This window comes from Acartia tonsa, chromosome 15 (genome assembly GCF_053477335.1).
Source record: "Acartia tonsa isolate MP-2025a chromosome 15, ASM5347733v1, whole genome shotgun sequence".
In the NCBI taxonomy this organism is placed as follows: domain Eukaryota; kingdom Metazoa; phylum Arthropoda; class Copepoda; order Calanoida; family Acartiidae; genus Acartia; species Acartia tonsa.
The window spans coordinates 1,668,003-1,678,019 of record NC_137274.1 but is presented as its reverse complement, the minus strand read 5'-3'; the positions used below and the strand labels follow the sequence as shown (position 1 = coordinate 1,678,019).

Here is a 10,017-nt window from a genome sequence, read left to right as displayed (position 1 = left end):
GCTGTTTAAAAAGCAAATTCAAAGCCATCTTGCATCATAGGAAGATAAAGCTTTCAATGTACCCCTCCAACCCCCTCCTCCAAGGTTTCAAATGTCAGAAAACAGAATAGATAAGGGGGAAGCAGTTCAAGCCAATCTAAATTTTGAAAACTTGTAAAATGGAAAAAAAAAATTTCTATGTTAAGGTTTTACATATTGCTACAAATCAATATGAAAGTATTCTATATGAATTAAAATCAAACTGTCCTTATTGATTAAAAAAATATACATATGTGATGTCATATTTCATCCTTATACTAAAGTAACAGGATGTCTGTTTGTCTGTGTGTTTGTGCCCAAGGATCTCCCTAACCGCTGAACTAATCAGGTTCTCCTTAACAGGGTAGCTTCTCATAGGTTATGGGAAGGTTTATAACTATTTTGGGGGAGGTCAGTAATGATTAAAGGATTATGATGTAATGTTAATCTTTATCTTCTTGACAGTTCTAGTCATCTTTAGCCAAATTTTATACAGAAAATAATATCATGAAATGGTTATATAGATGTAAATTCATCAAAAGATTTCAAAATTTAATTCTTGGCAAATGAACCTTTCAAGGTTCCAGCTTTTTAAAAGCAATGAAAGAAAAGGTAAAATAAAAGGGAAAAGAAATCTTATCATTAGTTTACCCTAAGTTAGGTTAATTAAATTTGGCTACAGGGATGTGTTGAGCCTGAAGGGTTTAGCCCAGTATGGTATAACATGAATCCTATTTGAATTCCATAAACTTCTGAAGTAAATACAAAATCTTTGGATCTTTACATCCCTCTGTTGAGAAAATGAGCTTTTATGCAGACAAAACACATACATTTCTATCTATCTAAGTTGAAATCCCAATAACAAAATTATGAAAAAGAATATTTTTAATTTAACCAAAAGTTAAATAAAATGTTGTAAAAATTTTTCATTAATCCATTAACAATAGATTGGTAGCTTGTCTCCACCCATAAATTAAACATTTTGTTTGTCAAGTCAATACCTTACAACTATGCTTATGAGTTTTTCTAATAACATGTGACTTTAATTTTATCAAACTTTAAGCCATGTGAAAGACTATTTGTCTTATGAAACATTTTAATTTTATGACACAATCCTTTTTAAAAACTTTTCTGTAACAAGTACATCAGTTGATTTGTTTACTTAATTCTATTCTTAACAAAATACTTTCATATTATTTACAAAATATTCACAGCTTATGGTTGATGTAAAAGACTCAGATTTTTAAATCAAGTTCTAGATTTTCTAATTTAATTAATGCCTTTAATTTTCACTAACTTTTAAAGTGTCAGAACTCTAGTACATGCTTACATTTCTAGGATTTGATTATAGAGACTCTTTGCTTAAAATATTGTACATGTTTTCCTTGCAATCATTATTTCAAATATCAGTTAAATAGGATTATAATATAATACTAAAATAGTTGTCAAAAAGTGAAAAAATTTACATTTTAGTTGATTCATTGATTCAAGGATTTAGTAATTGATTTCCTTATACATCCACCTCAAAATTAAGAAATTGTTATATTTCAAACATGACAACTATCATTGGCTAAGTAATCTGGCTGTATTAGTAACCAGCTTACAAACTGGGTTGCAGTGGGTTTTATAGGGGGTTGGGGGATACATTCCTTCTTCAGCATGCTCACCCTGGTTTAGTATAAAAAATTATAGAATTTAAAATGATTATTTCATCAGGTCACATGAATTCAACCTCCTACACAATAATTTTATCGATTCTAAGAATTACCAAAAAACCTTTATTAAAAAAAAACTGTTAATTCAGATAAATTCAACCTACAAGCATTGTTAAAAAACCAATAGTTTCACCAATAGATATACTAAAAAACTTTATTAATTTTATAATACAAACTGGTGGTTACATAAATTCTACTTACACGTGATGCTAAACAGCCAATAATTTAATTAATTCTAAGAACTAATTTAAATAATACAAACTGTTGAGTCAACGCGTTGATAAAAACCCAATAATTTCATTAATTCCAAGAACTACTAACAAAAATACATACTCTTGAGGCAAATAAATTCAACCTCCATGCGTTGGTAAAAACTCAATATTTTCACCAATAGTACTACAAGAAAAACTGTATTGCCTTTTGATTATACAAATTATTGGTTACATAAATTCAACCTACATGCGTTGCTAAAAAGCCAATAATATTAGGAATTAAAAGAACTAATTTTAATTACACAAAGTGTTAAGTCAAATAAATTCAACCTCCACACGTTGGTAAAAAGCCGATAATTTTACTAAATCTAAGAACTACTAAAAAAACTTATTCTTATAACAACTCATAAGCAAATAAATTCAACCTCCAAGCGTTGATAAAAATCCTATGATTTGATAAATACCCATATAACAGTAGACCATTTGCAGCATTATACCTTTTAGCAATTTGATTTTTTTGTAGAGTAGACCTTTTGTAGATGTAGATCTTGTGTAGGGGTAGACCTTTTGTAGAGTACAATTTGTGTAGAGTAGACCTTTTGTAAGTAGACCCTTATTAAAGTAGATCTTTTGTAGGCAAAGACCTTCTGTAGAGCAGACCTTTTGTAGCAACGCCAATAATTTCATTAATTCCAAGAACTACTAAAAAACCTTTAAATTATACAAACTCTTGAGCAAATAAATTCAACCTCTACATGTTAATAAAACCCAATGATTTGATAAATACCCAAATAACAGTAGACCATTTGCAGCATTATACCTTTTAGCAATTAATTTTTTGGAAGAGTGGACCTTTTGTAGATGTAGATCTTGTGTAGGGGTAGACCTTTTGTAGAGTACAATTTGTGTAGAGTAGACCTTTTGTAAGTAGACCCTTATTAAAGTAGACCTTTTGTAGATTAGATCTTCTGTAGGGGTAGACCTTTTGTAGAGTAAACCTTTTGTAAGTAGACCTTTTGTAGAGTAGACCTTTTGTAAGTAGACCTTTTGTAGAGTAGACCTTTTGTAAGTAGACCCTTATTAAAGTAGACCTTTTGTAGGCATAGACCTTCTGTAGAGTAGGCTTTTTGTAGCAACGCCAATAATTTCATTTATTTCAAGAACTACCAAAAACCCTTTAAAATATACACAAATTAGCAAATAAATTCAACCTCAACCAAGCTTGAAAAAAAATACTTGCTGTTCAAAAGGCTTATTTACAGCCATCTTGCTTTATAAGCAGCTAAGAAAATATTTAGAAAGGTAAACCATTTAATGCACCTCTCCAGCTCACCTATCCCAAGGTTTCAAAGTCCAGAAAACAGACCTATAATTAAGGGTGAAGCTTCATAATGGTTCAAGCAAATCTTAACTATAGAAACTTATAAAATGGAAAATTTGTTTCTCTTTTAAGGTTTTACATAGTACTGCAAATCAATACCATCAATATTAAAGTATTTTATATCAATTAAAATCAAACTGTCCTTATTGATTAAAAAAATATATTTAATGTCATATTTTATCGTTATACTAAAGTAACAGGATGTCTGTTTGTCTGTGTGTTTGTGCCAAAGGATCTCACTAACCACTGAACCAATCAGGTTCTCCTTAACAGGGTAGCTTCTCATAGGTCACGGGAAGGTTTATAACTATTTTGGGGGAGGGTAGTAATGATTAAAGGATTATGATGTAATGTTAATCTTTATCTTCTTGACAGTTCTAGTCATCTTTAGCCAAATCTTACACAGAAATGTGTATCATGAAATGGTTTTTTTGATAAAAGTACATCAAAAGATATCAGAATTTATTTCTGTGCACATAAACCTTTAAAGCCCGGTTCACAAAAGCATTTTAGAGGTCGACCGAATTTTTCAGTAGGTCAACCGATTTTAGTACAACTGAAATATAACCCAACCTAAACAAATTCCTATTTTTTGCTTCAATTGCTAAGTTTTTATACACAAAAATAATTAGAGATTGTAATAGTGACCCCATATTATAGATTTACAAGCCTAATTACATTGTTCGGCGAAAAAAAAGTTACTCTATACCAAGTCTCATTTTCCCAATATTTTTAAAATCATTTTCTTATCTTTCTATCCCTGATTATAATCGAGCCAAACCATATCAATAGTTGAAGTTTATTAAAAAGTTATTAAAAAGCTGTCTTTTAAAAACTTATAATATTTTTTGTAATTTTATTTTTAAGTAAAAAACAATTTAATCAATTATTTTTTTTGATTTTTTGAAGAAAAAAAAATATATATTTAGCTAGCTACTCATTGGTATGTATTTTTTAATAAAAATCTAGAATTATAAACAAACTAAAACAAGGAATAATCAGCTGATGTGATTTACGTACGAAAATTCTAAATAGCTTAAAGTTAAAATTATACACCTATCCTTATATTAAAGTAACGGGATGTTTTTTGTCTGTCTGTACTAAAGTATATTTTTAACTGCTGAACCTATATGGTTCTCCTTTACAGAGTAAATTTTCATAGGTCCTAGTGAGTTTTTGGGGGGAGGGTAGCACCACAAATAGGAAGTTATTTATTAACTTTTATGTAACAAGTTGAAAAAGGGGATCATGGAAGGAAAACAAAGTAGTGGGTTTCGTCGTATTTTTACAGTAGCATTTCTTCTATTTCTAGCCCCTGCGGGGCAATCATTAACATTTTCCTAACTTAACCTAAAATAACTTATGAAAGCTACTTGGAAAATACGACGAAACCCGCTACTTCGTTTTCTTCCTTCGTTTTTTCCATGATCCTAAAAGCACGAACAGTTTTGTTTAATTTAACTTTTTAATTGCAAAGTTTTTCTTTAACTAGGGTCAGTCTGTGCGACTGTAAAGGAATAGCTCTTGTTGTTAATTTAAGCATATTAGCTTTGTGTTATAGATTTCAAAATTTGCATAGTGATTCATGTAGAAGTTAGGTACGATTTAAAAGCATAGAAACTCATATATTCTTTATCAGAATGTCCATACCTACGTCCATTTCAAACATGTAGATGATTAACTTCATTAACATCAAATTTTTATTATCCTATTGTTTTTATTTATTTGGAATACTGATTCCTTGGACAACAAAGTACAAAGTTAATTATAAGAGAAGCATCTGCATAAAAAAGTCCTGAAAATGTAAGTAGGTACTTGAATAGTATGTACATTTATATTCTGTTTTTATAGTTGTAACACTCGACAATTATTAATGTTCGTTTGTCCTATTGTTTAAGAGCATAGCTTTTATGAATGTTATCCTTGTTATCGTGTAGTTTTTAGAAAAAGAGGTCCACTAGATATCTTTTTCCATTGCATGTACGTCAAATAAGCTTGAACATTATATTAATATTCCGTTTTAAATTTCAGAGGTTAAAAAATGATTTTTAATAAGCCGCTCACTTCTCTCTTTGATTTATGAAAGGTAATATTTTTATAATCCTCGACTGTGGCATAACACGCATCAGCTCGTTTTTTGGCAAGGTGATAGGTTCGAATTTCAGCCACACACTGCGTCATACTTTAAGACGTTAAAAATTGTTCCCATTGCTGCCGTGTCAGGTGTGTGACATAAGTAGTTGGATAAGAGGGGAAGGCCTTGGCCCGAAACAGGTGCAACTCACTACCATGCTTAATTAGTACTTAGAGACATATATGTAGTGACGTGCACAGTGTTGTGCCAGGAGGATTGGCAAAGGTAGTGGACTCTTCATTTTCAATTTTTGTTTTTAAAAAAAAAAATTTTTAGGGGGGTGGGGAGGATAAATTTCTGTTGGGAGGGTGGAGAAATCATTCCTCAAAATAGTTAAAAACCTTCCCTGGATCAATTAGGAATCCTAACAGTAAAGGAGATCCATATAAATAGGTTTAATGGTAAGTGCTATGGACAAAAAAAGTTTTCTTCTTTATATCCTATCCTCCTATTATATAAGGTGATACGATTTTTTTGTATGAAGCATATAAAGATTTAAGTAACTACTGAACCGATTGGGTTCTATTTTATGTAACCTTCTCATAGGTACTGTTTTAGTTTTTAGGCTATGTTAATTTCCGATTTTACATCCGCCCCCCCCCCTTACAGAACAACTATTTTGGCGTTATCCTCTTAGAAATTTTGTTTTAAATTTTTTACCCCCCCCCCTCCCCCCCCCCCCCCCCGACTACCGACGAACGACTATTTTAGGTTAGGTTAGGTTTTAGGCTAGGGAGCCGAGCGCTGCGGCTAGGCAGGCAAGGGGGCCGAGCGCTGCGGCTAGGCAGGCAAGGGGGCCGAGCGCTACGGCTAGGCAGGCAAGGGGGCCGAGCGCTGCGGCTAGGCAGGCAAGGGGGACGAGCGCTGCGGCTAGGCAGGCTAGGGAGCCGAGCGCTGCGGCCAGAGTTCATAGTTCGCTGTCTGGGGGGGGGGGGTACTCAAATTTTCAATATTGAAAAAAAAAATTTCTAAGAGGATAATACCACCAGTTTAGGTTAGGTTAGGTTAGGTTTTATGCTAGGGAGCCGAGCGCTGCGCCCAGAGTTCATAGTTCTGTGGGGGGGGGGGGGGGGGGGTATAAAAAATTTCTAAATTGAAAAAATATTTCTAAGAGGATATTACCACCATTTCTGCCTTTTTGAATACAGAGCCCTTAGATGAGTATTTTATAAAGCAGTAGGATTTCTTTTGCAGTGTAGCTTCCTATAGGTCCAGGGAAGTGCTCTTAAGGCTTCCCTTGGCGTATCCGCTAGTAAAAGGTTGTAATCATTTATGAAAGGTGTAGTTGCTTTTATTTTCTTTAGCTTCTCTTGTAAAAAGTCACAATGTGAAAATGGATAGACAGACAGACATTTCGAATTATAGAGTAACTTTGCAACTAAAAAGTATTTACTATTTTAGAGGTTGCGTTTAGCCAAGGAGGAAATCAACCCAACGAGATGAAATTCAATGTTATTTGCAGCACACAAGAAAAATCTTCGACGTGTAGTAATAAATATAATAAGAATGTGTGTGTGTTTTAGCATTTTTTCCTTACCAAACCAATGAAAATATTTTGATACCGCTTTCTTTTAAAAATTAAATAATCTGGCCTAGCACACATCCCTCTTATAATTAATACTATATATTTCAAAATATTATTTTCTAATGATTATTAATACCATATTCATGTGATATTTAGAAAAGAAATTTATTTGATTGGTAGAAAACCTACTCTAAATTGAAATGTCCGTCTAACTAAGTGTTTTGATCTAATTTGTATTTTTTCGGATAAAATTATTTGTGTCCATAAATGAAAGGACAAGTATCTTTACTTTCTATGTTTTAGCAAGAACTTAAGTTACGGTTTCTCTAAACTTAAAGGCTGTTTAATTGTAGATAAAGACTCATATACCTCAATTTCATCATTAAATATGCTTCTGAATTTATTCCAGATGATTCATCAGATTTATTAGCATTCATTCTAAATCTTAATTTGTTATTCTGTTTGTTTTTTAGCCATCTTTTAATTTTTGTGCGGGATGTTGTCAACCATGTTTTATTATTAATAAATTCTATTTCATTGTAAATCAACTTTCACAAGCTTTATATTTGACAATCTATATCAACAGCTTGGATTCTGTCATAGAACTATCCTGTATGTTAACTTATTTAATAAGTTTTAATCAACAAAATCACATGTAAGGGGGAGGGGCAGAAGTGACACTTAATAAAACCAAAACTAAAAGTCGAAGGAACTCCACTAAAAAAGAGTTACAGCTTTGAGATTTGGCATGGCAGTTGCTTTTATGGTACAATATGGAACTGTGGAGAAACAGCCGCTCCCGCCGAAATGTTTTTGCCTTTTTTAGCCAAATTAGACAATTTTCAACCATCTTCATAAAAAATTCCCTTATTTGCACTTGACACTTTACATGTTTGAAGTATTACTAGTGTCAAGTGAAAAGGCAAAATAAAATTTGGTGGGAAATAGCGGTTTTTGACATGAGCGACAGTTCCTCCACTGTCTCTTCAGAGTTCAATATTGTACCTCTTTAAAGCAACTGCCATACCAAATCTCAGAGCTACATCTCTTCATTTAATTTGGTTTCTTTGACTTCTAGTTATGGTTTTAAAAAGTGTCACTTCCGCCCCCCCCCCCCCCAATTTGAAGCATTAACATTTAGAGAGAAAAAAAAACTGTTTTCAATGTTTCTGTTATAACTATTACGTATTTTACTTAATTTCATCTTCAAATTGTGATTTTATAATGTAAAGCAAATCTATTATAAAATATAATAATCACTTCAATCAATCATTTTTATGTATTAAGAGCATGGCTACTTTATAACTAGAGTTCTGTTATTTACGTAAATGATTACATTAAAAGGTGTGTGTCTATCATTCCGTGAACTATCAAGTTTCGACATTTTTCTTGCGTGTTTACTGTGTACATATGTGTTCTAACTAGACTTTTTAAACAGTAGAAGAACGCTGAAATTTGGCATGTAGTTGCTCTTATTAGTGTAATAAACAGATTAATCTCTGCACATGTTTCAAAAGGGGGGGGGGGGGTTTAATGCAACCATCTCGTAATCAGTGATTAAATGGTACTTAGAATTCGAATTTCGATCTGAAATTTTGCATGAGTAATCCTTGGTAGGTCTATTTTCCCTAAATCGAACAAAAAGTTGGAAAAGTAGCGGCTGGCAGCTCAGCCGTTTAGCCGTTTTTTTTGACTATTTTCAGGGCAAATTCATCATTAATTACGTAGGAATCAACTTTTAAAAACTTATTTTTGGTTTTATGCATGGTAAATGATAGCAATAACTATTTTTAAAATTTCTAGTACCAGCTGCTAAACGGCTAGAACCGGCTGAAAACGGCTGGGAGCTGCAAAGAGTATGAAGGGTAGATATGGCTTGTGACGTGTCTAGGGGTAGGTTTTTATGGCTGCTGAGCTCAAAAATACTTCCAAAAATAGTGGCCGCCCATCCATATGGCAGCTGGGTAACAGCTGCAGCTCAGCTGGGAGCGGCCAAGAGTAGAATAAGTAGATAAGGCTTGTGACGTGTCTAGGGGTAGGTTTTTATGGGTGCTGAGCTCAAAAATACTACCAAAAATAATGGCAGCCCATCCATATGGCAGCTGGGTAACAGCTCAAAAATACTACCAAAAATAGTGGCGGCTCATCCTTATGGCAGCTGGGTAACAGCTGCAGCTCAGCTGGGAGTGGCCAAGAGTAGAATGAGTACATAGGGCTTGTGACATGTCTAGGGTTAGGTTATTATGGGTGCTGAGCTCAAAAATGCTACCTAAAATAGTGGCAGCCCATCCATATGGCAGCTGGGTAACAGCTGCAGCTCTTCTGTGAGACCAAGAGTAGAATGAGTACATAGGGCGTGTGACGTGTCTAGAGGTAGGTTTTTATGGGTGCTGACCACAAAAATACTACCAAAAATAGTGGCGGCCAATCCATATGGCAGCTGGGTAACAGCTGTAGCTCAGCTGGGAGTGGCCAAGAGTAGAATGAGAAGATAGGGCTTGTGATGTGTCTAGGGGTAGGTTTTTATGGATGCTGATCTCAAAATTACTACCAAAAATAGTGTTGGTCCATCCATATGGTTGCTGGGTAACAGGGGTAGGTCTGAGCTCAAAAATACTACCAAAAATAGTGGCGGCCCATCCATATTGCAGCTTGGTAACAGCTGCAGCTCAGCTGGGAGCAGCCAAGAGTAAAATGAGTACATAGGGCTTGTGACGTGTGAAGAATATCACAAAATTTATTATTTCAGTTGAATTAAACTTCTCCCAATTAACATTATAACTTCATTTCATGGACATATTACTAGTAACAGTTTTTTAATTTCTAGATTTCACTGAAAACTACCAATAACGTCTGAAAACAGTTATCAACAGCCAAAAGTATATGTTGTAGATATAGCATGTAACATTTCTAGGGGTAGGTTTTTAACTTTTTATGGGGGTGTTGAGCTCAAAAACACTACCAATAATAGTTGGGGCCCATCTATATGGCCGCTGGGTAACAGCTACAACTGAGCAGCAGCCGTTACCTTG

General features: G+C 33.6%; 1 long non-coding RNA gene across 1 annotated transcript; it reads left to right on the top strand.

The window, feature by feature from the left end:
* The first annotated feature begins 4,888 nt into the window (after positions 1 to 4,888).
* LOC145307254 (uncharacterized) lies at positions 4,889 to 8,250 on the top strand. The gene is made up of 2 exons (XR_013875370.1): positions 4,889 to 5,412; positions 6,862 to 8,250. It is a non-coding gene; the product is annotated as an uncharacterized LOC145307254 (long non-coding RNA).
* Positions 8,251 to 10,017: the final 1,767 nt, after the last annotated feature.